Below are 27,759 nucleotides of genomic sequence, written 5' to 3'. Positions count from 1 at the left end.
AAGTTCCATATTTTGTGGAGGCTGTGTCTGTTCCTTTTCATTATTTTTTCTCTAATCATGTCTTCATGCTTTATTTCAGCAAGGTGGTCAATTTCTGATGTTCTTTCTTCTGCATGATTCGACTATTAATACTTGCTTATGCTTCACTAAATTCTCATGCTGTGTTTTTCAGCGCCATCAGGTCATTTTTATTCCTCTCTAAACTGGTTATTCTAATTAGCAGTTCCTGTAACCATTTATCAAGGTTCTTAGCTTCCTTGCATTGGGTTAGAACATGCTCCTTTAGGCCAGGTGCAGTGGCTCACACCTGTAATCCCAGCATTTTGGGAGCCCAAGGCAGGTGGATTACCTAGGTCTGGAGTTCGAGACCAGCTGACCAACATGGTGAAACCCCAACTCTACTAAAAATACAAAAAATTAGCTGGGCATGGTGGTGCATGCCTGTAATCCCAGCTACTTCAGAGTCTGAGGTAGAAGAATTGCTTGATCCCAGGAAGTAGAGGTTGCAGTGAACCGAGATCGTGCCATTGCATTCCAGCCTGGGCAAAAAGAGCAAAACTCCATCTCAAAAAAAAAATGCTTTAGCTCAGAAAAATTTATTATCCACCTTCTGAACCCTACTTCTATCAATTCATCAATTTCATTCTTTATCCAGTTTTGCACGCTTGTTGGAGAGGTGTTGCAATCATGTGGAGGAGAAGAGGCATTCCGGCTTTTGGAATGTTCAGCGTTTTTGCACTGGTTTCTCCTCATCTTCATGGATTTATCTACCTTTGAATTGTTAGGTTGATAACCTTTGTGGGGGTCTTTTTTGTTAATGTTGCTGCTGTTGCTGCTGTTTTCTGTTTGTTGGTTTTTCTACTAAAAGTCAAGCCTTTCTTCTGCATGTCTGCTGTAGTTTGCTGGAGGTCCATTCCAGACCCTGTTCTCCTGGGTATCAAGAGTAGAGGCTGCAGAACATCAAAGACTGCTGCCTGCTCCCTCCTCTGGAAGCTTCATCCCAAGGGGCACTGGACTGATACCAGCCAGAGCTCTCCTGAATGAGGTTTCTGTTGACCCCTGTTGGGACGTCTCTCCCAGTCAAAGGCAGAGGAGTCAGGGACCCACTTGAGAGGCAGTCTGTCCCTTAGCAGAGTTAGTGTGCTGTGCTGGAAGAAACCCCCTTGTCAGGATCAGCTGCTCTCTTCAGAGCCAGCAAGCAGGAAAAAGATAAGTCTGGTGAAGTTGCACCCACAGCTGCCCCTCCCGCCAAGTGCTCTGTCCCAGGAAGCTGAGAGTTTTATCTATAAGCCCCTGACTGGAGCTGCTGGATTTCCTTCAGAGATGCCCCCTGCCCAGTGAGGAGGAATCTAGAGAAGCAATCTGGTCACACCGCTTTGCCATGGTGTGGTGAATTCTGCCCAGTCCAAACCTCCCAGTCTCCTTAGCACTGTCAGCAGAAAATTACCTACTAAAGCCTCAGTACTGGTGGATATCCCTCCTGCCACCAAGCTCGATTGTCGCAGGTTGACTCCAGACTGCTGTGCTGGGTGGATCACTTGAGGTCAGGAGTTTGAGGCAAGCCTGGCCAACATGGTGAAACCCCTTCTCTACTGAAAATACAAAAATTAGTTGGGTGTGGTGGCCCATGCTTATAATCCCCACTACTCAGGAGGCTGAGGCAGAATTGCTTGAACCCAGGAGGCAGAGGTTGCAGTGAGCTGAGATTGTGCCACTGCACTCCAGCCTGGGTGACAGAGCAAGACTCTGTCTCAAAAAACAACAACAATAACAACAAAACCGCCTTTAATGAACTGGGGCCAGGCCATTTCCCATCCCTCCCACAGGCTGACAGAATTTTAGTCTGTCTAATAGGTAAGGCTGGACCAGGACAACAGAGAGTCCTCACTGGTCCCCATCACCAGGCTAGCAGGCATGAGTAACAAGCAACAGGAGACCACTGCTGGAGGAAGGGCAAGCATGCATCAAGAAATATCCCTCCAAGGTACAGGTGCATTGGGAATTCTGAAAGCTGCCGGTAAAGCAGGAACATTTTTTAAAAACAAAACAAAAAACCCTGGAAACTCAGCTTCTACCCTAAGCACAATATTTTGAAGTTGGAGGCACACTGAAGGCAACCACAAAAACAAAAACAAAAAAATCCCAAACCCACGACACATCCTAATAAAACTGACTCAACTCCACTTTTTTTCTGGAAGTATACACATCTCCTTTCCTAAGCCTTAAAATCCCAGAGGAAGGAAGTAGATTTTTTTCTTTTTAATTGTTTTTATTATACTTTAAATTCTGGGATACATGTACAGAATGTGCAGGTTTGTTACATAGGTATACATGTGCCATGGTGATTTGCTGCACCCATCAACCCATCATCTATATTAGATATTTGAAGCAGATTTTTTTTTTTTCTGAGACTGCACCTCAGTCTGTCACCCATGCTGGACTGCAATGGTGTGGTCTCAGCTCACTGCAACCTCCACCTCCTGGATTCAAGCAATTCTCCCACCTCAGCCTCCTTAGTAGCTGGGACTATAAGCATATGGCTAATTTTTGTGTTTTTAGTAGAGATGGGGTTTCACTATGTTGGCCAGGCTGGTCTTGAATTCCTGACCTCGTGATTCACCTGCCTCAGCCTCTCAAAGTGCTGAGATTACAAGTGTGAGCCACCATGCCTGGCCTGATATTTTTTAAAGAAGAAATATTTAAAGAGAAATTAGCCAAGAATCTTCAGAAAATAATGAAAGATACAAACTACAGATCCAAGAAGCTCAGTTTATTTATCCATCCATCTACTGCAAGACATCTTGGTTGCTTCCAGGTTTTGGCAAGTATGAAGAAAGCTTCCATAAACAGCTGTATCCAAGTGTTTTGTGTGAACATAGTTTTCAACTTATTTGGGTAAATTCTAAGGCAAGAAAGCTGCTATAAACAGCTGTATGCAGGTGTTTTGTGTGAACATAAGTTTTTAACTTATTTGGGTAAATTCTAAGGAGTGCAATTGCTGGATCATATGATGAGAGCATGTTTAGTTTTGTAAGAGACAGCCAAACTGCCTTCCAAAGTGACTGTGAAGTGGTTATTGATATAGTTTGAGCTACCATATCTGTTACTGTTTTCTATTTGTTGCCTTTGTTCTTTGTTCCTATTTCTGTCTTCACTCTTTTTCTGCCTTCTGTGGTTTTAATTGAGCATTTTATATGATTCCATTTTCCCTCTTTTCTTAGCATACCAATTATACTTCTTTTTCTTACTTTTTAAAGTGGTTGCCCTAGAGTTTGAAATATACATTTATAACTAACCCCAACCCACTTTCAAATAATACTATACCACTTCCCATATAGTGCAAGTACCTAATAACCAAGTATTTCTAACTCTCCCTCCCATCCCTTATATCATTGCTGTCATTCATTTCACTTATTCATAAGCATGCATAAATGTGTGTGTGTGTGTATATATACACACACACACACACACACAATTGAATACATTGTTGATATTATTAAACAAACTGCTGTCAGTTACATCACTCAAGAATAAGAAAAATAACCATTTATTTTATCTTTACTTGCTCCTTCTCTGATGCTTTCTTTATACAGACCCTTTCCCTGAACAACTTCTTTCAATATTTCTTACAAAAAACATCTATTGGCAACAATTTCATCCGATTTTTGTTTATCTGAGAAAGTCTTTATCTCATCCTCACTTTTGAAGGATAATTTTGCAGGACAGAATTCTAGGTTGGTGGGTTTTTTTCTCTCAATGCTTTAAATATTTCACTCCACCTTTTTGTTGCTTGCATGACTTCTCAGAAGGCAGAAGTATTTCTTATCTTTGCTCCTTTATAGGTAAGATTTTTCCCCCTTTGGCTTTCTTTCAGGATTGTTTTTTCTTTGTCTGAAACTTCTGCAATTTTAATATGATATGCCTAGGTACAGTTTTTTGTTTTGGGAGCTTTTAAAAATATTTTCCTGTTTGGATGTCTCTGATTCTTAGATCTGTGGTTTGATGTCTGACATTTATTTGAAGAAAATTATTTCCTTACTGCTTCAAATATTGCTTCTGTTCCTTTCTCAGTTTCTTCTCTGATACTACCATTACCTGTATTTACATTTTTATAACTATCTTACAGTTCTTGGATATTCTATTTTATAAATTTTTTTTTCTCATTGCTTTTCATTTTGGGAAATTTCTATTGACATATCTTTAGTCTCACTGTTTCCTTCCTCATCTGTGTCCAGCATACTGATGAACTTAACCAAAGGTATTCTTAATTTCAGTTACTATGTTTTTATTTCTAGCATCTTCATTTGATTTGAGTCTTTCTTAGAGTTTGCATTTCTCTGCTTACATTACTCATCTGTTCTTGCATGTTACCTACTTCTTCTATTAGTGCCCTTGGTATATTAACCAAAGTTGTTTAAAATTACCAGTCTGATAATTCTCACATCCTTGCCAGATCTGGGTCTGATTCTGATTCTAATAGTTGCCCTGCCTCTTCAAATTGTGTTTTTTGTCTTTTAATATGCCTTGTAATATGCTGCTGAAAGGTGGACATGATGTACTGGGTAAAAGGAATTGTAGTAAATAGACTTTTAGGTTTTGTTGTTGTTGTTTGAGACAGAGTTGCACTCCGTTGCCCAGGCTGGAGTGCAGTGGTGTGATATCAGCTCACTGCCACCTCCGCCTCCCAGGTTCAAGTGATTCTCCTGCCTCAGCCTCGCGAGTAGCTGGGATTACAGGTGTGTGCCACCATGCCCAGCTAATATTTTTTGTATTTTTAGTAGAGATGGAGTTTCACCATATGGGCCAGGCTGGTCTCCAATTCCTGGCCTCAAGTGATTCTTCCACCCTGATCTCCCAAAGTGCTAGGATTACAGGCATGAGCCACCGCGCCTGGCTTTTAGTAATATAGTGGTAATATATGGAGGGCAGGGAAGTGTTCTGTAGTCCTATGATTAGATTTCAGTCTTTTGGTGAGCCTGTGGTGCTAGATGGTGAACTTCACCAGTGCTTTTCAGCTTTTTATCCCCCTTTAAATGGGAAGGGATAGCCAGAAGGGGCTGGAGTTATTTTTCTTGCTCCAGACGAGTCAGGCTCTTATAAAACTTCAGCAGTTAGGCTGAAGTCTTGTCAAAAACAGAATGCTCTGACATATTGCAAAATGGTTCCTTATTCCTCCCCCTGCTGGAAGCATAAGATTTTTTTCCAATCTTTACATAAAACTTACAGAAGTGTGAGGGATACCTGATGACTGGGATCCTCTGGGGTTTTTATTACTTAGGCTTGTCCACACTGAGCCTCCACAATTTGTCAAATATAGTTCAAGTTTTTCTATCCTGGTACTTATTCTCATGGAGGTGAGTTTTGCTCTGGTTAAGTTGTAATTTTCTGTATCTGCCTGTTTGTCTCCCCAGTTCTGGGGGCAGAAGTTTACCTTGTGACCTCACCTCTCTTATAGATCTAAGAAGAGTTGTTAATTCTTCAGCTTATTCAGTTTTTATTTGTTGTTAGGATAGAGTGGCAACTTCTAAACTGCTTACATATTGGATTGGAAACCCAAATTCCTAAGTACCTTTCTAGACAAATAAAAGCTGAGATATTACATTACCCCCAGACCTGCCCTACAAGAACTTGAATCTACACAAAGAAATGAAGATGTCTGGAAGGGATAAATGAGGATAAACATAAAATATTTTTTCTTATTTTTAATTATCTAAAAGATAATTGTCTAAAGCAAAAAATAGTAGCAGTGTTTTGGATTACAGCATATAATAAAGTGTATAAAAACTATAGCACAAAATTGGGAGAAAAAATTAGGAGTATCATAAGGTTCTTAAACATATTATACATACTATTTGAAGGTTGACTGTGATTAACTGAAGGTGTATACTGTAAACTTAATGACAACCACTAAAATTTGCTCAAGTTACAAACAAGGCAATCACGGAAGAAAACAAAATAGTATAAAAAATAGCCAATTCAAAAGCAGGCAGAAAAGAGGGAAAAAAGGAACAAAAAACGGATGGAACAAGTAAAAAATAGCCAGAAAAATGACAAATTTTAGTCCAACTATATCAATAACAATATTAAGTATAAATGGTCTAAACATACAAAAAAAAGAGATTGTCCAATTGGATGAAAAAGTAAGGCATGATTATATGCTGTCTATAAGGAGCTCACTCTAAACATAAAGACATAGATGGGTTAAAAGTAAAATATGTCAAGACGATAAAAATAAAAGCCACAGACTGGGAGAAAATATTTGCAAAACACATATCTGATAAAGGACTGTTATTAAGAATGTATAAAGAACTCTCAAAACTCAGCAATAAGAAAATAAATAGCCCATCTTCAAAAAAATGGACAAAAATATCTAAACAAAGACAGCACATCAAAGATGATATACAAATGGCAAGTAAGCACATGAAAAGATGCCAAATATTGGCCAGGCTTGGTGACTTATGCCTGTAGTCTCAGTACTTTGGGAGGCTGAGGCAGGCAGATCAGAAGATCAGGAGTTCGAGACCAGCCTGGCCAACATGATGAAACCCCATCTCTACTAAAAATACAAAACTTAGCCAGGCGTAGTGGTGTGTACCTATAGTCCCAGCTACTCGGAAGGCTGCGGCAGAAGAATCACCTGAACCTGAGAGGTAGAGGTTGCAGTGAGCCAAGAAAGTGCCACTGCACTCTAGCCTGGGTGACAAAGCAAGACTGCATCTCAAATAATTAAAAAATAATAATAATAATGTATCAATATTTGCTCATCAATTGTAACAAATATACCACATGAAAGCAAGATGTTAATAAGAGAAACTGTATTCAGGTAGGGGATTATAGAAGCACTGTACTTTATGTTGTTTTTGTAAACCCCTAAAACTTCTTGTAAAAATAAAGTGTGTTAATTTATAAAAATTAAGTGATGGAAACTGATATATTGTTGAAACATAAATCAAAAGACAGCTAGAGAAGCTACATTAGCATCAAAAAAATAGACTTCAGAACAAGAAATATTATATATATATATATAAAAACAGGGACATTATATGATTATCATCCCATAATGGTGGTAAATTAACCAAGAATACATAACAATCCTAATTATATACTTACCTAACCAAGAGTTTCAAAATACATGAAGGAAAAATTATAGACCTGAATAGAAACATACAAACCCATAATAAAAGTTACATTTCAACAGTCCTCAGTAAATGATAGAACAAAAAGAGAAAAAATAAGTAAGGATATAGAAAGCCTGAACATTATCAACCAACTTGACCTAGTTGACATTTACAGAACATTCAACTCAACAACAGCAGAATACACATTCTTTTCTAGTGCACATAAAACATTCATCAAGATAAACCATATTCTTGGTCATAAAACAATCCTCAACAAATTTAAAATAACTGAAACACAACCAAAGTATGTTATCTGACCATAACAGAATAAAATTAGAAAAACAGAAATATCTGGAAAATCCCCAAATATTTGTTAAATAAGCAACATGCTTATAAGTAACTCATGAGTCAAAGTGGAAGTCATAAAGGAAATCAGAAACCATTCTGAGTTGAATTTACATGTAAGGACAATATAACATACTTGTGTGATGACCTTGGCCAAGTGATCAAAGTTTATTTCATCAGTCATGTTCCCCTAAAATTATGCAACATGAAGGGTACATTCTTCCGCCAAATTCATAACTTTAGTATAATCATCATAAGAAAACATCAGAAAAATCTAAGTTGGTGGTCCTTCTATAAAACATATGACTGTTAATAACCATTAAGGTCTTTAAAAACAAGGAAAGAATAAACGAAAGAGACATGATGACTAGAAGCACTGTGGCATCCTGGATTGGATCCTAGAACAGTAAAGGACATTAGTAGAAAAGTTGGTTAAATCTGAATAAAGTCTGAATCTTAAAGTAATAGTAATATAGCAATGTTAATTTTTTAGATTTGAAAAATGTACCATGGTAAAAAGGTTTTTTTTTTTTTTTTTTTTTTTTTTTTTTTTCAAATTTTGGCATGATAGAGTCAAAACAATGCTTATAAGGAAATGTAGATCATTAAATGTTTTTATAAAAATAGAAGTTTCCAGTCAATAACCTAACCTTCTACTCTAAGAACCTAGAAAAAGAATAACAAATTAAATGCAAAGCAAAAAGAAGGAAAAAAACTTATGTAGAAGGGCAAAAATCAATGAAACATGACAGAGAGACGCAATAGAGAAAATCTATGAAACCAAAGGTTAACTCCTTGAGAGGTTAAAGACCTCTACGAGAAAAGCTATAAAACACTGCTGAAAGAAATCATAGATGACACAAACAAATGAAAACAGATCCCATGCTCATGGATGGGTAGAATCAATATTGTGAAAATGACCATACTGTCAAAAGCAATCTACAAATTCAATGCAATTCCCATTAACATATCACCATCATTCTTTACAGAACTAGAAAAAACAATCCTAAAATTCATATGAAACCAAAAAAGACCCTGCACAGCCAAAGCAAGACTAAGCAAAAAGAACAAATCTGGAAGCATCACATTATCCAACTTTATACTATAAGAAGCATCACCAAAACAGCATGATATTGGTGTAAAAACAGGCACATAGACCAATGGAACAGAATGCAGAATCCAGAAATAAAGCCAAATAATTACAGCCAACTGATCTTTGACAAAGCATACAAAAATATAAAGTGGGGAAAGGACACCCTATCCAACAAATGATACTGAGATAACTGGCAAGCCATGTGTAGAAGAATGAAACTAGATACTCATCTCTCACCTTATACAAAAATCAATTCAGGATGGATCAAAGACTTAAGACTGGAAACCATAAAGATTCTAGAAGATAACATTGAAAAAACCCTTCTAGACATTGCCTAGAAGGCAAAGACTTCATGACCAAGAATGCAAAAGCAAACAAACACACACACACACACACACACACACACACACACACACACACACACACACAAAGATAAACAGATGGGACTTAACTAAAAAGCTTCTTCACTGCAAAAGAAATAATCAGCAGAGTTAATCAGAGTTAACAGAAAACCCACAGAGTGGGATAAAATCTTCAAAATGTATACATCTGACAAAGGACTAATATCCAGAATCTACAAGGAACTCAAACAAATTAGCAAGAACAAAACAATCAATCCCATCAAAAAGTGGGCTACGGACATAGACAATTCTCAAAAGATACTCGAATGGCCAAAAACACATGAAAAAAATTTTCAGTATCACTAAAGATCAGGAAAATGCAAATCAAAACCACCATGTGATACCACCTCACTCCTGCAAGAATGGCCATGATCAAAATATTTTTAAAAAGCCGGGCGCGGTGGCTCAAGCCTGTAATCCCAGCACTTTGGGAGGCCGAGGCGGGTGGATCATGAGGTCAAGAGATCGAGACCATCCTGGTCAACATGGTGAAACCCCATCTCTACTAAAAATACAAAAAATCAGCTGGGCATGGTGGTGCATGCCTGTAATCCCAGCTACTCAGGAGGCTGAGGCAGGAGAATTGCCTGAACCCAGGAGGTGGAGGTTGCAGTGAGCCGAGATCGCGCCATTGCACTCCAGCCTGGGTAAAAAGAGAGAAACTCCGACTCAAAAAAAAAAAAATACACAAAAAAAAGATGTTGGCACGGATGCAGTGAAAAGGGAACATTTTTACACAGTTGGTGGGATGCAAACTAGTACAACCACTATGGAAAATAGTGTGGAGATTCCCTAAAGAACTAAAAGTAGATCTACTGTTTGATCCGGAAATCCCACTCCTGGGTATCTACCCAGAGGAAAAGAAGTCATTATACAAAAAAGATACTTGCACATGGATATTTATAGTAGCACAATTCATAATTGCAAAAATATGGAACCAGCCCAAATGCCCATCAGTCAACAAGAGGATAAAGAAAATGTGGTGTATATACACAAACACACACACACACACACACACACTATATATATATACTAGTGTATACACTGGTGTTTGGTTTTCTGTTCTTGTGTCAGTTTGCTGAGAATGATGGTTTCCAGTTTCATCCATGTCCCTGCAAAGGACTTGAACTCATCATTTTTTATTACTGCATAGTATTCCATGGTGTATGTGTGCCACATTTTCTTTATCCAGTCTATCACTGATAGGCATTTGGGTTGGTTCCAAGTCTTTACTATTATAAACAGTGCTACATTAAATATACATGTGCATGTGTCTTTATAATTGAATGTTTTATAATCCTTTGGGTATATACACAGTAATGGGATTGCTGGGTCAAATGGTATTTCTATTTCTAGATCCTTGAAGAATTGCCACACTGCCTTCCACAATGATCGAACTAATTTACACTCCCACCAACAGTGTAAAAGCATTTCTACTTCTCCACATACTCTCCAGCATCTGTTGTCTCCTGATTTTTTAATGATTGCCATTCTAACTGGTGTGAGATGGTATCTCAAGGTGGATTTGATTTGCATTTCTCTATGATCAGTGATGATGAGCTTTTTTTCATATGTGTGTTGGCTGAATAAATGTCTTCTGTTGAGAAGTGTCTGTTCACATTCTTCCTCCACTTTTTGATGGGATTACAGGTATTGATCAACTTACGACCTATGCAACTTACGACCATTCGACTTTACGACCACAATCGCTAGCCACGATTGCTCTGCGTCTGGCAGGACAAACGTTGCCCAGCTGGGCATACGACAGTGCGGACCAGCTTCCGGCAGCATTACCATCTCCGCGTGCACCATTTCAACTGTTATCCCAGACTCGGTACAGCAATTTGTGTTTGGTGTCTTGGATATTTTTCATCAAACCCCTCCCAAGATGTCTACCAAGAGGAAATTGTCTTTGTCTACGCCTCAGCCTGCCAAGAAGGGAAGAAAGGCCATCTATCTCGACATGAAAATGAAGGTAATTAAGCAGTAGAAGGAGGAAAGAAAGTGAATGTGATCGCACGTGATACGAAGTGATCACACTCGACTGTGTCAACGATTTTGAAAGATAAAGAAAGAATTCATGAAGCTGTGAAAGGTTCTGCACCCATGCAATCAACAGTTATAACAAGGCAACGAAGCGGGCCCATCCACGAAATGGAGAAATTGCTATATATTTGGATGGAAGATCAAATTCAAAAACGGCCAAAAGAATGTTTCATACATGTTTATATATTTTGATATGTTTTGCAATTGGGAAAATGTTTCCTATGGTATTTTTTACACCTGTATTTTGTATTTTTGTATGCACCTGTATTTTGTAATTTTCTATGTTTTGCAAATATTAAACCAGTTGTACTGGTAATGCAGTGTTTTACTTAAACCTGACGAATGTAAAAATAAGAAACAATTATTTGTAGAGATGATACAAATGGCATAAAATGAACAAAGAAAATTATGATATATAACAATAATGAAAGAAAATTATGATAAAATATGACTTAAAGATTTTTATAACATCATTTCACAGTACTGTACATATAGCCTACTCAACTCATGACCAAATCATGTTACGACCGGTCTGGCGGAACCAATCGTGGTCGTAAGTCGAGCACTAGCTGTATTTGTTTTTTTCTTGTAAATTTGTTTAAGTTCTTTGTAGATTCTGGTTATTAGCCCTTTGTCAGATGAGTAGATTGCAAAAATTTTTTCCCATTCTGTTGGTTGCCGGTTCACTCTAATGATAGTTTCTTTTGCTGTACAGAAGCTCTTAAGTTTAATTAGATCCCATTTGTCTATTTTGGCTTTTGTTGCCATTGCTTTTGGTGTTTTAGTCATGAGGTCCTTGCCTATGTCTATGGGAGACCATTCTTCTAAGTGAAGTAACTCAGGAATGGAAAACCAAGCATCGTATGTTCTAACTCATAAGTGGGAGCTAAGCTATGAGGATGCAAAGGCATAAAAACAATATAATACAATGAACTTTGGGGACCTGGGGGCAACGGGACAGGGGGTGAGGGATAAAAGACTATACATTGGATACAGTGTATACTTCTTGGGTAAAGTGCACCAAAATTTCAAAAATAACAACTAAAGAATTTATTCATGTAACCAAATACCACCTGTTCCCCAAAAACCTACTGATTTTTTTTAAAGTTAACTTCTGGAAAAGATCAATTAAACAAACTTGTAGTCAAACTGATATTTAAAAAAAGAAGAAACAAATTGCTTATATCAGGAATGAAAGAAGAGCTATCACTACAGATTGCTCTGACATTAATATATTTAACAACTTGGATGAAACAAACACATTCCTTGAAAGACACAAACTACCAAAAGCTCACTCAAGAAGAAATAGATAATGTGAATGATCCCATACTTATTAAAGTATATTCCAACAAAGAAAACTCAAGCACAAATGGGCTCATTTAATGAATTCTACCAAATGCTTAAGAAATACTAGCAATTCTATATAAACTATTCTGGAAAATAGAAGAGAATGGAATACTTCCCAACTCATGAGGTGAGCATTACCCTGAAACAAAACTAGAGAAAGACAATATAGAAAAAGAAAATTAAAGAGCAATATACCTCATGTACATAGATTTATAAATCTGCAAGAAAAACATTAGTAAGATGAATCCATCAATATATCAGATAGATATCATGATCGAATAGAGTTTTTAATCCCAAGAATGCAAGGTAGAAACTACAGTGATCCAGAGGACCTAGCTAAGATCCCTGATGAAGGCGGCTACACTAAAAAGAGATTTTCAAGGTAGACGAAACAGCCTTCTCTTGGAAGAAGGTGCCATCTAGGACTTTCATAACTAGAGAGGAGCCATCAATGCCTGGCTTCAAACCTTCAAAGGGCAGGCTGACTCTCTTGTTATTTTGATACTCACTTTATTGTGGTGGTCCAGAACTGAACCTGCAATATCTGAGGTATGTTTATATTGCTGTGTAAAGTATGGCAGTTAGAAATGCATTTTGGCCCCTGTTGAGATGTTCTGAATAAAAATGTTTTACAAAGAATGACAGTAGAAGTGATATACATTTTTGTTTCTTCGAATAAGTTTGCCTCTTCCATCCCTTGACTATTTTCAAAGAAGGCACTGCTCTTGAGAGATGATCTAGTAAGGGCAAAATGAGTACTGATAAAAAAAAATACTTGGCCGGGTGCGGTGGCTCACGCCTGTAATCCCAGTACTTTGGGAGGCCGAGGCGGGTGGATCACGAGGTCAAGAGATCGAGACCATCCTGGTCAACATGGTGAAACCCCGTCTCTACTAAAAATACAAAAAATCAGCTGGGCATGGTGGCACATGCCTGTAATCCCAGCTACTCAGGAGGCTGAGGCAGGAGAATTGCCTGAACCCAGGACGCAGAGGTTGCAGTGAGCCGAGATTGCGCCATTGCACTCCAGCCTGGGTAACAAGAGTGAAACTCCGTCTCAAAAAAAAAAAAAAAAAATACTTAACATAAAAAATAATAGATTTATATATTTAAATATAGGCAATTTTTTTTTTTTGAGATGGAATCTTGCTCTGTCACACAGGCTGGAGTGCAGTAACACCATCTCAGCTCACCACAACCTCTGCCTCCCGGGTTCAAGCGAATCTCCTGTCTCAGCCTCCCAAGTAGCTGGGACTACAGGCACCTGCCACCACACCTGGCTAATTTTTGTATTTTTAGTAGAGACAGGGTTTCACCATATTGGCCAGGCTGGTCTTGAACTCCTGACCTTGTGATCCACATGCCTTGGTCTCCCAAAGTGCTGGGATTACAGGTGTGAGCCACTAGGGCAATTCTTCTCAGCTATTTTATTTAAATATAGGCAAGATATTTATTTTATTTAAATAAAAGGCAATTTTATTTAAATAAAAGGCAATTCTTTAAATATAGGCAATTCTTTTAATATTTAAAAACAGGCAATTCTTTTCAGCTATTTCAACATCCATGCATAGCATATGTCGCTTGCTAAAAAGAAAAGCAAATTCAAACAGCTGAAAAAGTTCCGGTTAGTGACATTGATTATTTTAAATGTAACAGGGTATCATAGAAAAAAGAAATCCTTCTAAAAGAAATTCTATCCACACAAATTCCTGAAAACCACCAATGAAGAAAAAAATTACCCATTATTTATGCCTCCATTGTAACTGGGAAACAGAGAATAGTACAAATTTCTGTTTTCTTGTAAGTGAATAAATAAATATCAAATGTCAGCAGAGTACTCCAGAGACAACTATGCAAAGAACTAGTCTGGGACTGCAGAAAGAGTAAACAATGCAGTGTAGTATAATGTGGTGTAACATATATACCATCTAAGGGCTTGCTTTCAGAGGGAAAGGGCTCCAAACTGAGTAGAAAAGTACAGAGAGAACATCTGAGACTTAATGCATCAGAGGACTGGCTTATGGATATTTTAAACAAAAGAGCTTGTAAAGTGCACAGAGATAGTATAAGGAAAGCATTGTTCTTGGGGTGAAGGAGGAACTATGAAAAGTGAAATGTCCATTGGCAGTTTGGTGGTGAAGAGAATGAAGTGGCTGAGAGTAAGAGCCCTATTAAAATTATACATTAAGAAACAGTCTGAAGATATAACAAAAAAGTACGTTTAATTGAAAAAAAATGCATTTCACTATAGAAATTTAAAAAACAGTTGACTCAAGCACTGGTTCAGGACAAAAATAAAAATATGAACAACAAAAATAAAATTAAACCCAACATTCATGTAAGTTACTATAAATAGAAAAACATAAAATGAAATCAGAATTTTCCAGGAGTTGAAAAGACAACAAAACAATCCTGTCCTATCCAAAAAAAGAAAAAGAGAAAAACTGTAATAAAATACAGTAAGATGAATTAAATATAATTAAACAAACAACTGTAGATATGAAAGAACATCAAAAATCAGAGATTTTAAAACTCAGAGTGGATATGGACAACAAAAGATGAAAACAGAAACTGATCAAACTCAGGAAAGTTACTGAAGAAAATAATAAAATAATCTTAGAAACAAATACTAAATTATAATGTGCCTAAGAAAGAAAGAGATATGACTAAAACTGTACTAAACGACACAGAGGACAATGAGAAAAGTCAAGAAAATGAAGCAAAAATGAACACAGATGTAAACAGGACAAGAAACAGTGATAAATACAAAAGAATGGCAAAGAAGTGCAACATAGATATAACTGGAGTCCTTAAAATAATTAAAATCAAACAATGGAGTTGACCTAGAAGTAAAATCAAACAATGGAGTTGCCAATTCCAAGATATATTCTGTCAAACATAAAATAATGAATACAGTAAATTTACCTGGAATAATATATGTCAAGCTGAAAACAAATATATCAATCATAATAACATATTAATGTGAATAAATTATTTTCATTAAAAATAAAAGATTTGAAAAATATAGTTGAGTATTTTTCTGTCACGGTGATCCACACACAGATAACAACTATAAACTCTGGATAAAATACAATATACAATTAGAAGTCAATGGAGAGTAAACAAAAGCAGGTAGATAATGAATGGAAGTTGACCCTTGAAGGAAGAGAACAGTACAGGGTGATTTCCTGTTTTTAAAATGACTATTAGCCTCAGGACATACCATAGTTGATGGTACATAGAGCAGCTAAAATTTTGATAGAAAACCCAGTTTTCTTAACCTAAATATCAGACTACAAAGTCTAGAGCAAGCACAAATGCTGAAAAGTAAAAAGGAAATCCTAATAAAAAGACAGGCGTGGAGACACTCCATCTCTGTGTAAGCCCTGCCCAAATCTCTGGCAGACTGCTAGTAGGTTATACTGCAAGTAGCCCGGCCAGGAATTAAAGAACTATACTGCATAAAAAAATGGTTTGCAGTTTGTGTCCAACCAAGTTAACTGCTTCCTAATTAACAACAGCAACATTCTTCCAGCCAGGCATGGTAGCTCATGTCTGTAATCCCACCACTTTGGGAGGCCACCACAGATTGGATCACTTGAGGTCAGGAGTTCAAGACAACAACATTCTTCAAAGGAATATAACAGAATCTGGAGTTCCCCCAATAGCAACCAAGATATAATAGAAAGTTATTTGACATATGAAGGATGAGAAACATGTGACCTATTTCCAAGAGAAAAGACACAGAAATCAATCCAAAAGATGAAACAGATGTTGGAATTCACAGACAAGGATTTCAAAGTGGTCATTAGAGGCATGTTCAATGATATAAAGAAAATTAATACTCATAGTGAAAAGAAGACAAGTTTCAGAAAAGAACAAGAAACAACAATAAAGAATTAACTAAAAATTATAGAATTGAAAAATACAGTATCTGAATTTAAAACTTTAATAGATGGGGTTAACATGAAAATAGAGATGATAGAGGGAAGAATCACTGAGATTAGATATTATTTAATCTGAAGAAGAGAGAAGACAGAAAATAATTAACAGAGCCTTAGGAAACTATTGGACAACAATGAAAGGTTGTATATATGTAAGAGGAGTCCCAGAAAAAAGAAAAGAAAAAAAAAAAAAAAAGAATGTGGTAGAAAAAGTAACTAGAGAAAGAATGACCAAAATTTTCACAAATTTGGTCAAAGAAATAAACATTACTGATTCAAGAAGCTAAACAAACCCAGCATGGTACTGGCATAAAAACAAGACAGAAGCAAGAACCTAGAAATAAATCCAGATGTTTATAGCTAACTGATTTTCAACAAAGATGCCAAAACAGTATTGGGTAAGGAACAGTCTCTTAAATAAATGGTGCTGGGAAAACAGAATACCATATGCAGAATAATGAAACTAGACCCGTCTCTTTCACCATACACAAAAATCAAATCAAAATGGATGAAATACTTTAACGTAAGACCCCAAACTGTGAGAAGAAAACATTGGGGAAACACTTCCAGACATTCAGACTGGGCAAAATTTTTATGGCAAGGATCTTTTTTGTGCACAGTCAACTAAAGCAAAAATAAACAAAGGGTATTATATCAAACAAAAAAAAACCTTCTGCACAGCAAAGGAAACAATCAACAGAGTGGAGACAACCTGCAGAATGGGAGGAAATATTTGCAAACTATTCATCTGACAAGGAATTGATAGCCAGAATATGCAAAGAACTCAAACAACTCAATAGCAAAAAATTATAATAATCCAATTAAAAAATAGGCAAATAAGCTGGACACCTTAAAAGAAGACATAGAAATGGGCAACAGGTATATGGAAAAAAATGCTCAACATCACTAATCATCAGGGAAATGCAAACCAAAACCACAACGAGATATCTCCTCACACCTGTTTGAATGGCTATTTCTAAAAAGACAAAAAATAACAAATGCTGGCAAGACTGCAGAGAAGAGGAAACTCTTACACACTATTGGTAGGAATGTAAATTAGTAAAGCTATTATGTAAAACATCACGGAGGTTCCTCAAAAAACTAAAATAGAACTACTTTATGATCCAGCAATCCTATTGCTAGGTACATATTCAAAGGGAAGGAAATGTGTGTGTCAAAGAAATATCTGCACGGCCATGTTTACTGTAGCACTCTTCACAATAGCCAAGATATGGAATCAACCTAAGTGTCCGTTAACAGATGAATGGATAATGTGATACATGGAATATTATTTAACCATAAAAAGAATGAGATTCTGTTGTTTACAATAACATGAATGAACCTGGAGGACATTACGTTAAGGGAAATAAGCCAGGCGGAGAAATACCAATAACACATGCTCTCACCTATCGAAGCTAAAAAAAAACTGACTTCATAGATGAGAGTAGAATAGTAGTTACTAGAGGCAGGGAAGGGTAAGAAAAAGGGTGGGATAGCCAAAGGTTGGTTAAGATGGATACAAATGTACAGCTAGATAAGCGGAATAAGCTCTAGTGCTCTACAGCACTGTAGGGTGAATATAATTAACAATTAATTTTATATTTTCAAATATCTAAAAGAGCAGATTTTGAATGTTCCCACATACAAACACACACACACAGATAAATGTTTGAGGTGACAGATATGCTAATTACCATGATTTATTTAATCATTACACATTGTATACACATATCAAAATATCACACTATACCCCATAAATATATACAATTATGTCAATTGAAAAGAAAAAAGCAACAAACCCTAAAAAGCCATATGAAATCTTTAAAACTAAAATAAAATGTTGCAAATTAATAAAATTTAAAGAGATTTTTAAAATTCTCATCTGAGGTACCAAATTAAAAGCTAATATATAATGATAGACATTTCTTCTGGAGGGCCAGGTCATTTAAGAAAAAAATCTGCTTGCAACTCTGCTACCAGCTATTTCCTTAAGTTTCTCCAAAATAATGACAGCAAGGTAGGTCTCAGGAAGTGGCAGAGGAAAAATGTGGTGAGAACCAACTGAGAAACTTAACTTTGGGCTTCACGATCTCCTTCATCCTCTTGATTTCCTCCTCAGACATGACATCATAATACCTGATGATGTCCCACTCATCCTTCTCTTCCAAGTGGGTGATGAGTAGCTGTGGAGTTCTCTTGCCATAGCAGTACCTACAGAAAAGCCTCTGCTGTTTCTGTGGTGCCTGGGAAGCATGCAGCAACAGGCTCTGGCTTAAGTCCCAGTCCCCTCTGGCTGCAGGCACTAGCCCCACTCCTTATGCCCACCTCCTTCACCCCTCGGAACTGAAACAAAAGTCCTTTTCTTGGTTGGCACAAATGACAAACATAAATCATTCAATGGCTTCTGATCTGCCAAGAACATTCCTTCTCACATCTACAAGCTCTAGGAGGGAAGCCACCCTTACACAGGACTTGTACAACAGTAACAATTCAATTTATATGGGCCTGGAGAAAAACATCCTTTCTCTTCCAGTCATCTTTCTTTTTTTTTTTTTTTTTGAGACGGAGTTTCGCTCTTGTTACCCAGGCTGGAGTGCAATGGCGCGATCTCGGCTCACTGCAACCTCCGCCTCCTGGGTTCAGGCAATTCTCCTGCCTCAGCCTCCTGAGTAGCTGGGATTACAGGCACACGCCACCATGCCCAGCTGATTTTTTGTATTTTTAGTAGAGACGGGGTTTCACCATGTTGACCAGGATGGTCTTGATCTCTTGACCTCGTGATCCACCCGCCTCGGCCTCCCAAAGTGCTGGGATTACAGGCTTGAGCCACCGCGCCCGGCCCAGTCATCTTTCTATAATGTCCAGGGTAACTAGTTCACTCCCTTGATTGACCTTACAGTGGTTTCTATTCTGTATAGCCTTGCTACTCCCAATGTGGCCCATGGACCAGCAGCACGAGCATCAGATGGGAGATTGTTAGAAATACAGACTCTCAAGCTCTACTCTAACTTACTGAACCAAGATCTGTATTTTTGCAAGATTCTCAGATGATTCCTATGCACAATGAAGTTTGAAAACTGCCTAACAAAGCAAAACCCAAGTTGTATATCATGATCCACCTGATCTTCCACAATACAAGCCTGCCTATTTTAACATCTTGAATACCATAGTTTCCTTTTTCAAATTTTATGCTCTACTAATATAAAAAATTATTGCTGTTCTCAAAATATAGTGTAATTTTTTTACTGTACATTTGCACATGGAACAGCATCAGCTTAAAACTTCTCTTACTACCACTGTCTGCATGAAATTCTAGTTCAAGAGTCCTCTCCTTGTGAACTCTCAATCCTCTCTGTCCTACAGTTAACTGCATCTTCTGTGTTGCCACCAAACTTTGCACATACCACTACGTAAGTTTTAAATTTGAAAGGGCATATATTATTTATTTTCCCACAGGTATCACTAGCACTGAGCCAGAAACACAACAGGTACAAAACATTAATGCTAATCAGGCCAAAATAGAGGCAAAAAGGAACTTTCCAAAGGCAATAATCTAACAAGCTATTAAGAAAATGTCCCATGAATTAATCAAAGTAGAGTGCAATAATTAAGATATGATGAAAGACCGAGAAAAATACTAATTTTTTTCTATAGGCATATAATAAAAAATTATTGAAAAGTAATATAAATAATGATTTTAATGCCTAGCACCTAATTAGCCATCAATAAAAGTAAGTGCTCAATATAACTGTAACACTGAGAGAGACCCAGAGGTGCATTTCAGGGACAGGTCTGAGGACTAGAATACTTTCTCAAACAAATCTGGCCCTTCAAAGCCAAGGTCCCAAGCATTCATATTACCAGGTAATCTGAAAGTCTCTCAAGTACCCTAAGCAGACCTTTCAACGCCATCTACCTCCTTTCCCATTTTTACAACTGCCTTTGTCTATCTGGGCTTCTCTAACAAAATACCTTTGACTGAGTGGCTTATAAACAAGAGAATTATTTTTCACAGCTTGGAGGCTGGAAGTCCAAGATGAAGGCACCCAGCAGATTCACTGTCTGGTGAGAGGCTGCTTTCTGGTTCACAGATGGAGTCTTCTAGCTGTGGTCTCACATCGTGGGAAGGGTGAGACAGGGAGCTCTCTTGGGTCTCTTTGACAAGGTCACTAATAGCTTCCCGAAAGACCTCACTTTCTATTACTATCACCTGTGGGTTAGGATTTCAACATATGAATTCCAAAGGGACACAAACATTTAGAGCATAGCAACGTGTTTGATACACTCTCCACAGCAGAGGCTCTCACAGACCTCCCAGTTTTGCAGACGGTCCAGAGAATCCTCAAGGACGCTACTCAATGTCTCCTTTTTGGTCTTTGATGCCTTGTATCCAAGCTTTCCTGCACTTTCTTCCTCCAACAAGTTCATAAAGTTGGCAAATTCAGCTGGACTTGTTTGCGAGACAAGTCTGGACATCAGAAAGAAGAGAGGGTAGGAAACGGCTAGCAATCAGGGGGGTCACTTAGAGAAGCTCTGCAAATCCCTTCTTCAAACTACTCTCACAAACCTGTGTAGAATTTGAACATTGTCCAGAACTAGAATTGAGAGAAAAATAAAGATTAGGGTGGAGAAAACCCACCCCACCTTTCTTCACCCACTAGTGCCAAGGACCCTAGCACAGACAGGCAGCCAGGGGTCCTATCTCATTCGCAATTCACCTTAATGCTGATCACATCTGCTTCCTAATGTGTTTTCAAGACAATGTTATGTTTTATACCATGTACTAATCGTAGTTTAAATGTACACTAGAGTCCCAGATAACTTATACCTTCCTTGACAATTTCCACAGGTATTATCATCTTATGTGCTTTTACAATACCCAAGAGAAAAGTCTAAGCAAGATTTTGGTTTCCCAGTATTCAGAAAAGAAAATTGAGTCCCAAAGTAATCAAGGAACTTAGGTCATGGTCACATAGAAAAAGAGGAGCAGATCAGAATTAGAGCCTAGACATCTAACTCTTGTCCAAGGCTCCTACCAAAATAATTGAATTTATAAAGCTTATTTTTTTATGGCAGTCATAAAGGACTCTCCTATGCTAGCCAAAGTCAAAGACAGGGCACTGGCAATTGTGTCAACAGAAGATTTTCCAAACATGAGTTAGTGCAGCAAAGTCTAAGAGTGTGAAATCGGCTGGACACAGTGGCTCAAGCCTGTAATCCTAACACTTAGGGAGGCAGAGGAGGGTGGATCACCTGAAGTCAGGAGTTAAAGAACAGCCTGGCCAACATGGTGAAACTGTGTCTCTAATAAAAATACAAAATTAATAGGGCATGGTGGCAGAAGCCTGTAATCCCAGCTACTTGGGAGGCTGAGGCAGGAGAATCGCTTGAACCCAGGAGGTGGAGGTTGCAGTGAGCCAAGATAATGCCACTGCACTCCAGCCAGGGTGACAGAGCAAGACTCTGTCTCAAAAAAAAAAAGAGTGTAAAATCTTCCCAAGAATCTAAAACAGGTTTTTATGACGGTATAACTAAAAGAAAACATATTACAGTCAAATTAGAAGTTGCCCTTTGGTCAGCTACAATGATTATAAATCCAGCATTTGAGTACATTTCCCTGAGCTCTCACAATACTCTGAACCTCCATTATATTACTTGCCAAACAATCCACTGAAAATGTCTGTTTAAATACCTAGCCTACCACCACCATCCCCAAACAGACATAAGATATTCTGGGCACAGGCCATAAATGTTTCACTTTTTTTGCCTAGTACAGCACCCTAGCATGTAACAGATTTTAAGTTTGCTGAATTCAATAAAAATGAGATGACCTTGTAGCATCCCCATTTCTTGGTTGCCTATTTTATGCCAGAACATCTCCTTGGATAGAAATGGAATGTACTACCTGTCAAGAAGCTCCTTCCACTTTTTGGCATTTAAGATTTATATATATACTTTAAGCTCTGGGATACATGTGAAGAACATGCAGGTTTGTTACATAGATATACACATGCCATGGCGGTTTGCTGCACCTATCAACCTGTTATCTACATTAGGTATTTCTCCTAATGCTATCTTTCCCCCAGCCCCCACCCCGTCAGGCCCCGGTGTGTGATGTGTTCCCTCCCTGTGTCCATGTGTTCTCATTGTTCAACTCCCACTTATGAATGAAAACATGCCGTGTTTAGTTTTGTTTCTGTGTTAGTTTGCTGAGAATGATGGTTTCCAGCTTCATCCACATCCCTGCAACGACATGAACTCATCCTTTTTATGGGTGCACAGTATTCCGTGGTGTATATGTGCCACATTTTCTTTATCCAGTCCATCATTGATGGACATTTGGGTTGGTTCCAAGTCTTTTCTATTGTAAATAGTGCTGCAATAAACATATGTCTGCATGTGTCTTTATAGTAGAATGATTTATAATCCTATGGGTATATACCCAGTAACAGAATTGCTGAGTCAAATGGTATTTCTGGTTCTAGATCCTTGAGGAATTGTCACACTGTCTTCCACAATGGTTGAACTAATTTACACTCCCACCAACAGTGTAAAAGTATTCCTATTTCTCCACATCCTCTCCAGTATCTGTTGTTTCCTGACTTTTTAATGACCACCATTCTAACTGGTGTGAGATGGTATATCTCACTGTGGTTTTGATTTGCATTTCTCTAATGACCAGTAATGATGAGCTTTTCTTCATATGTTTTTTGGCCACATAAATGTCTTCTTTTGAGAAGTGTCTGTGCATATCCCTTGCCCACTTTTTGGTAAGTTTTTTGATGTAAATTTGTTTAAGTTCCTTGTAGATTCTCAATATTAGACGTTTGAGATGGATAGACTTAGGTTTAAGTCTTTAATCCATCTTGAGCTAATTTTTGTATAAGGAAGGGATCCAGTTTCAGTTTTCTGCATATGGCTAGCCAGTTTCCCCAACACCATTTATTAAATAGGGAATACTTTCCCCATTGCTTGTTTTTGTCAGGTTTGTCAAAGATCAGAAGGTTGTAGATGTGTGGCATTTTTTTCTGAGGCCTCCGTTCTGTTCCATTAGTCTATATACCGTTCTGGTACCAGTACCATGCTGTTTTGGTTAGTGTAGTATAGTTTGAAGTCAGGTTGCATGATGCCTACATCTTTGTCCATTTTGCTTAGGATTGTTTTGGCTATACTAGCTGTGTTTTGGTTCCATATGACATTTAAAGTAACTTTTTCTAATTTTGTGAAGAAAGTCAATGGTAGCTTAAAGGGGATAGCATTGAATCTATAAATTACTTTGGGCAGCATGGCCATTTTCATGATATTGACTCTTCCTATCCATGATCATGGAATATTTTTCCATTTCTTTGTGTCCTTTCTTATTTCCTTGAGCAGTGAGTGGCTTGTAGTTCTCCTTGAAGAGATTCTTCACATCCCGTGTAAGTTGTATTCCTAGGTATTTTATTCTTTGTAGTAATTGTGAATGAGAGTTTACTCATGATTTGGCTCTCTATTATTGGCGTATACAAATGCTTGTGATTTTTGCACATTGATTTTGTATCCCAAGACTTTGCTGAAGTTGTTTATCAGCTTAAGGAGTTTTTGGGCTGAGAAGATGGGGTTTTCTAAATATACAATCATGTCATCTCCAAACAGAGACAATTTTACTTCCTCTCTTCCTATTTGAATACATTTTCTTTCTTTCTCTTGCCTGGCCAGAACTTCCAATGCTATGTTGGATAGGAGTGGTAAGAGAGGGCACCCTTGTCTTGTGCTGGTTTTCAAAGGGAATGCTTCCAGCTTGTGGCCATTCAGTATGATATCGGCTGTGTCTGTCATAAATAGCTCTTATTTTGAGGTATGTTCCATCAATACCTAGCTAATTGAGAGTTTCTAGCATCAAGGGGTGTTGAATTTCATGGAAGGCCTTTTCTGCATCTATTGAGATAATCATGTGGTTTTTGTCACTGGTTCTGTTTATGTGATGGATTACATTGATTTGTGTATGTTGAACCAGGCTTGCATCCAAGAAATGAAGCCAACTTGATCGTGGTGGATAAGCTTTTTGGTGTGCTGCTGGATTCGGTTTGCCAGTATTTTATTGAGGATTTTTGCACTGATGTTCATCAGGGATATTGATCTGAAGTTTTCTTTTTCTGTTGTGTCTCTGCCAGGTTTTGGTAACAGGATGATGCTGGCCTCATAAAATGAGTTAGGGAGGAGTCCCTCTTTTTCTATTGTTTGGAATAGTTTCAGAAGGAATGGCATCAGCTCCTCTGTATCTCTGGTAGAATTCAGCTGTGAATCTGTCTGGTCCTGGGCTCTTTTTGGTTGGCAGGCTATTATTTACTGCCTCAACTTCAGAACTTGTTATTGGTCTATTTAGGGATTTGACTTCTTCCTGATTTAGTCTTGGGAGGGTGAATGTGCCCAGGAATTTACCCATTTCTTCTAGTTTACTTGTGTAAAGGTGTTTACAGTATTCTCTGATGGTAGTTTGTATTTCTGTGGGATCAGTGGTGATATCCCCTTTATCATTTTTTATTGTGTCTATTTGATTCTTCTCTCTTTTCTTCTCTATTAGTCCAGCTAGAAGTTGATCTATTTTGTTAATTTTTTATTAAAAAAAAAAAAAAACAGCTCCTGGATTCATTGATTTTTTTGAAGTGTTTTTCGTGTCTCTATCTCCTTCAGTTCTGCTCTGGTCTTGGTTATTTCTCATCTTCTGCTAGCTTTTGAATTTGTTTGCTCTTGCTGCTTTAGTTCTTTTAATTGTGATGTTAGGGTGTTGATTTCAGATAATTCCTGCTTTCTCTTGTGGGCATTTAGTGGGTATTTCCCTCTAAACACTGCTTTAGCTGTACCCCAGAGATTCTGGTACATTGTGTCTTTGTTCTCATTGGTTTCAAAGAATTTATTTATTTCTGTCTTAATTTCATGATTTACCCAGTAGTCATTTAGGAACAGGTTGCTCAGTTTCCATGTAGTTGTACAGTTTTGAGTGAGATTCTTAATCCTGAGCTCTCATTTGATTGCACTGAGGTCTGAGAAACTGTTTATGATTTCTGTTCTTTTGCATTCACTGAGGAGTGAATTTTACTTCCAATTATATGGTCAGTTTTAGAGTAACTGTGACATAGTGCTGGGAAGAATGTATATTCTGTTGATTTGGGGTGGAAAGTTCTGTAGATGTCTATTAGGTCTGCTTGGTCCAGAGCTGAGTTCAAGTCCTGAATATTCTTAATTTTCTTTCTTGTTGATACAATATTGACACTGAGGTGTTAAAAATCTCCCACTACTTTTGTGTGGGAGTCTCAGTCTCTTTGTACATCTCTGAGAAGTTGCTTTATGAATCTGGATGCTCCTGTATTGGGTGCATATATATTTAGGATAGTTAGCTCTTCTTGTTGCATTGATCCCTTTGCCATTACATAATACCCTTCTTTGCCTTTATCTTTGTTGGCTTCAAGTCTGTTTTATTAAAGCCTAGGACTGCAACCCCTGCTTTTTTTTTTTTTTTTTTTCTTTCTATTTGCTTGGTAAATATTCTTCCATCCCTTTATTTTAACCCTATATGTGTTTTTGCATGAGACAGGTCTCCTGAATACTGCACACCAATGGATCTTGACTCTTTATCAAATTTGCCAGTCTGTATCTTTTAACTGGGGCATTTAGCCTGTTTACATTTGAGGTTAATATTGAAATGTGTGAATCTGATCCTGTCATTATGCTAGCTGGTTATTTTGCCCATTAGTTGATGCAGTTTCTTCATACTGTCGATGATCTTTATAATTTGGTATGTTTTTGCGGTGGCTGGTACTGGTTTTTCCTTTCCATATTAGTGCTGCCTTCAGGACCTCTTGCAAGACAGGCAGCTCTTTTAAGCAAATCCCTCAGCATTTGCTTGTCTGGAAAGGATTTTATTTCTCCTTCACTTAAAAAGCTTAGTTTGACTGGATATAAAATTCTGGGCTAAAAAATTCTTTTCTTTAAGAATGTTGAATATTGGCCCCCACTCTCTTCTGTCTTGTAGGGTTTCTGCAGAGTGATCTGCTGCTAGTCTGATGGGCTTCACTTTGTGGGTAACCCAAACTTTCTCTCTTGCTTCCCTTAACAATTTTTCCTTCATTTCAACCTTGATGAATCTGACAATTGTGTCTTGGGGTTGCTCTTCTCGAGGACTATCTTTGTGGTGTTCTCTGTATTTCCTGAATTTTAATGTTGGCCTGTCTTGCTAGGTTGGGGAAGTTCTCCTGGATAATATCCTGAAGAGTCTGTCCCAACTTGGTTCCATTCTCCCTTTCACTTTCAGGTACACCAATCAAACATAGATTTGGTGTTTTCACATAGTGCCATATTTCTTGGAGACTTGTTCATTCCTTTTCATTCTTTCTTCTCCAATCTTGTCTTTATGCTTTATTTGATTAAGTTGATCTTCAATCTCTGATATCCTTTCTTTCACTTGATTGATTCAGCTATTGATACTTGTGTATGCTTCACAAAGTTCTTGTGCTATATTTTTCATCTCCATCAGGTTATTTATGTTCTTTTCTAAATTGGTTATTCTAATTAGCAATTCCTCTAAGCTTTTTTCAGGGCTCTTAGCTTTCTTGCATTGGGTTAGAACATGTTCCTTTAGCTTGAAGGAGTTTGTTACTACCCACCTTCTGAATCCTACTTCTGTCAGTTCGTCAAACTCATTCTCTGTCCAGTTTTGTTCCCTTGCTGGTGATGAGTTGTGATCCTTTGGAAGAGAAGAGGTGTTCTGGTTTTTGGAATTTTCAGTCTTTTTGCACTGGTTTTTCCTCATCTTCATGGCTTTTTCTACCTTTGGTCTTTGATGTTGGTCACCTTCAGATGGGGTTTCTGTGTGGATGTCCTTTTTGTTGACTCTGACACTATTCCTTTCAGTTTGTTAGTTTTCCTTCTAACAGGCCCCTCCACTGCAGGTCTGCTGGAGTTTGCTGGAGGTCTACTCCAGGCCCTGTTTGCCTGGGTATCACCAGTGACGGGTGCAGAACTGCAAAGATTACTGCTTATTCCTTCCTCTGGAACTTTTGCCTCAGAGAGGCACCCACCAGATGCGAGCCAGAGCTGTCCTGCATGAGGTGTCTGTCAACCCCTGCTGGGAGGTGTCTCCCAGTCAGGAGGCATGGGGGTCATGGACCCACGTGAGGAGGCAGTCTGTCCCTTAGCAGAGCTTGAACACTGTGCTGGGAAATCTGCTGCTCCAGAGCTGGCAGGCAAGAACATTTAAGTTAACTGAAGCTGCACCTATAGCCACCCCTTCCCCCCAGGTGCTCTGTCCCAGGGAAATGGAAGTTTTATCTATAAACCTTTGACTTGACTACTCCCTTTCTTTCAGAGATGCCCTGCTCAGAGAGAGTAATCTAGAGAGGCAGTCTGGCTACAGTAGCTATGCAGAGCTGCAGTGGACTCCACCCAGTTTGAGCTTCTCTGTGCCTTGTTTATACTGTGAGGGGAAA

At 38.0% G+C, this 27,759-nt stretch overlaps 1 long non-coding RNA gene across 1 annotated transcript; it reads right to left on the bottom strand.

The window, feature by feature from the left end:
* Positions 1 to 690: 690 nt before the first annotated feature.
* On the bottom strand, positions 691 to 27,759 carry LOC116536997. The gene is made up of 3 exons (XR_004262916.1): positions 27,218 to 27,759; positions 2,621 to 2,624; positions 691 to 771 (listed from the first exon to the last, which is right to left on the bottom strand). It is a non-coding gene; the product is annotated as an uncharacterized LOC116536997 (long non-coding RNA).

Source organism: Sapajus apella, unplaced genomic scaffold, assembly GCF_009761245.1.
Source record: "Sapajus apella isolate SASKATOON/1434 unplaced genomic scaffold, GSC_monkey_1.0 scaffold1, whole genome shotgun sequence".
Classification (NCBI taxonomy): Eukaryota; Metazoa; Chordata; class Mammalia; order Primates; family Cebidae; genus Sapajus; species Sapajus apella.
This window is presented reverse-complemented; position numbering and strand designations above follow the sequence as displayed.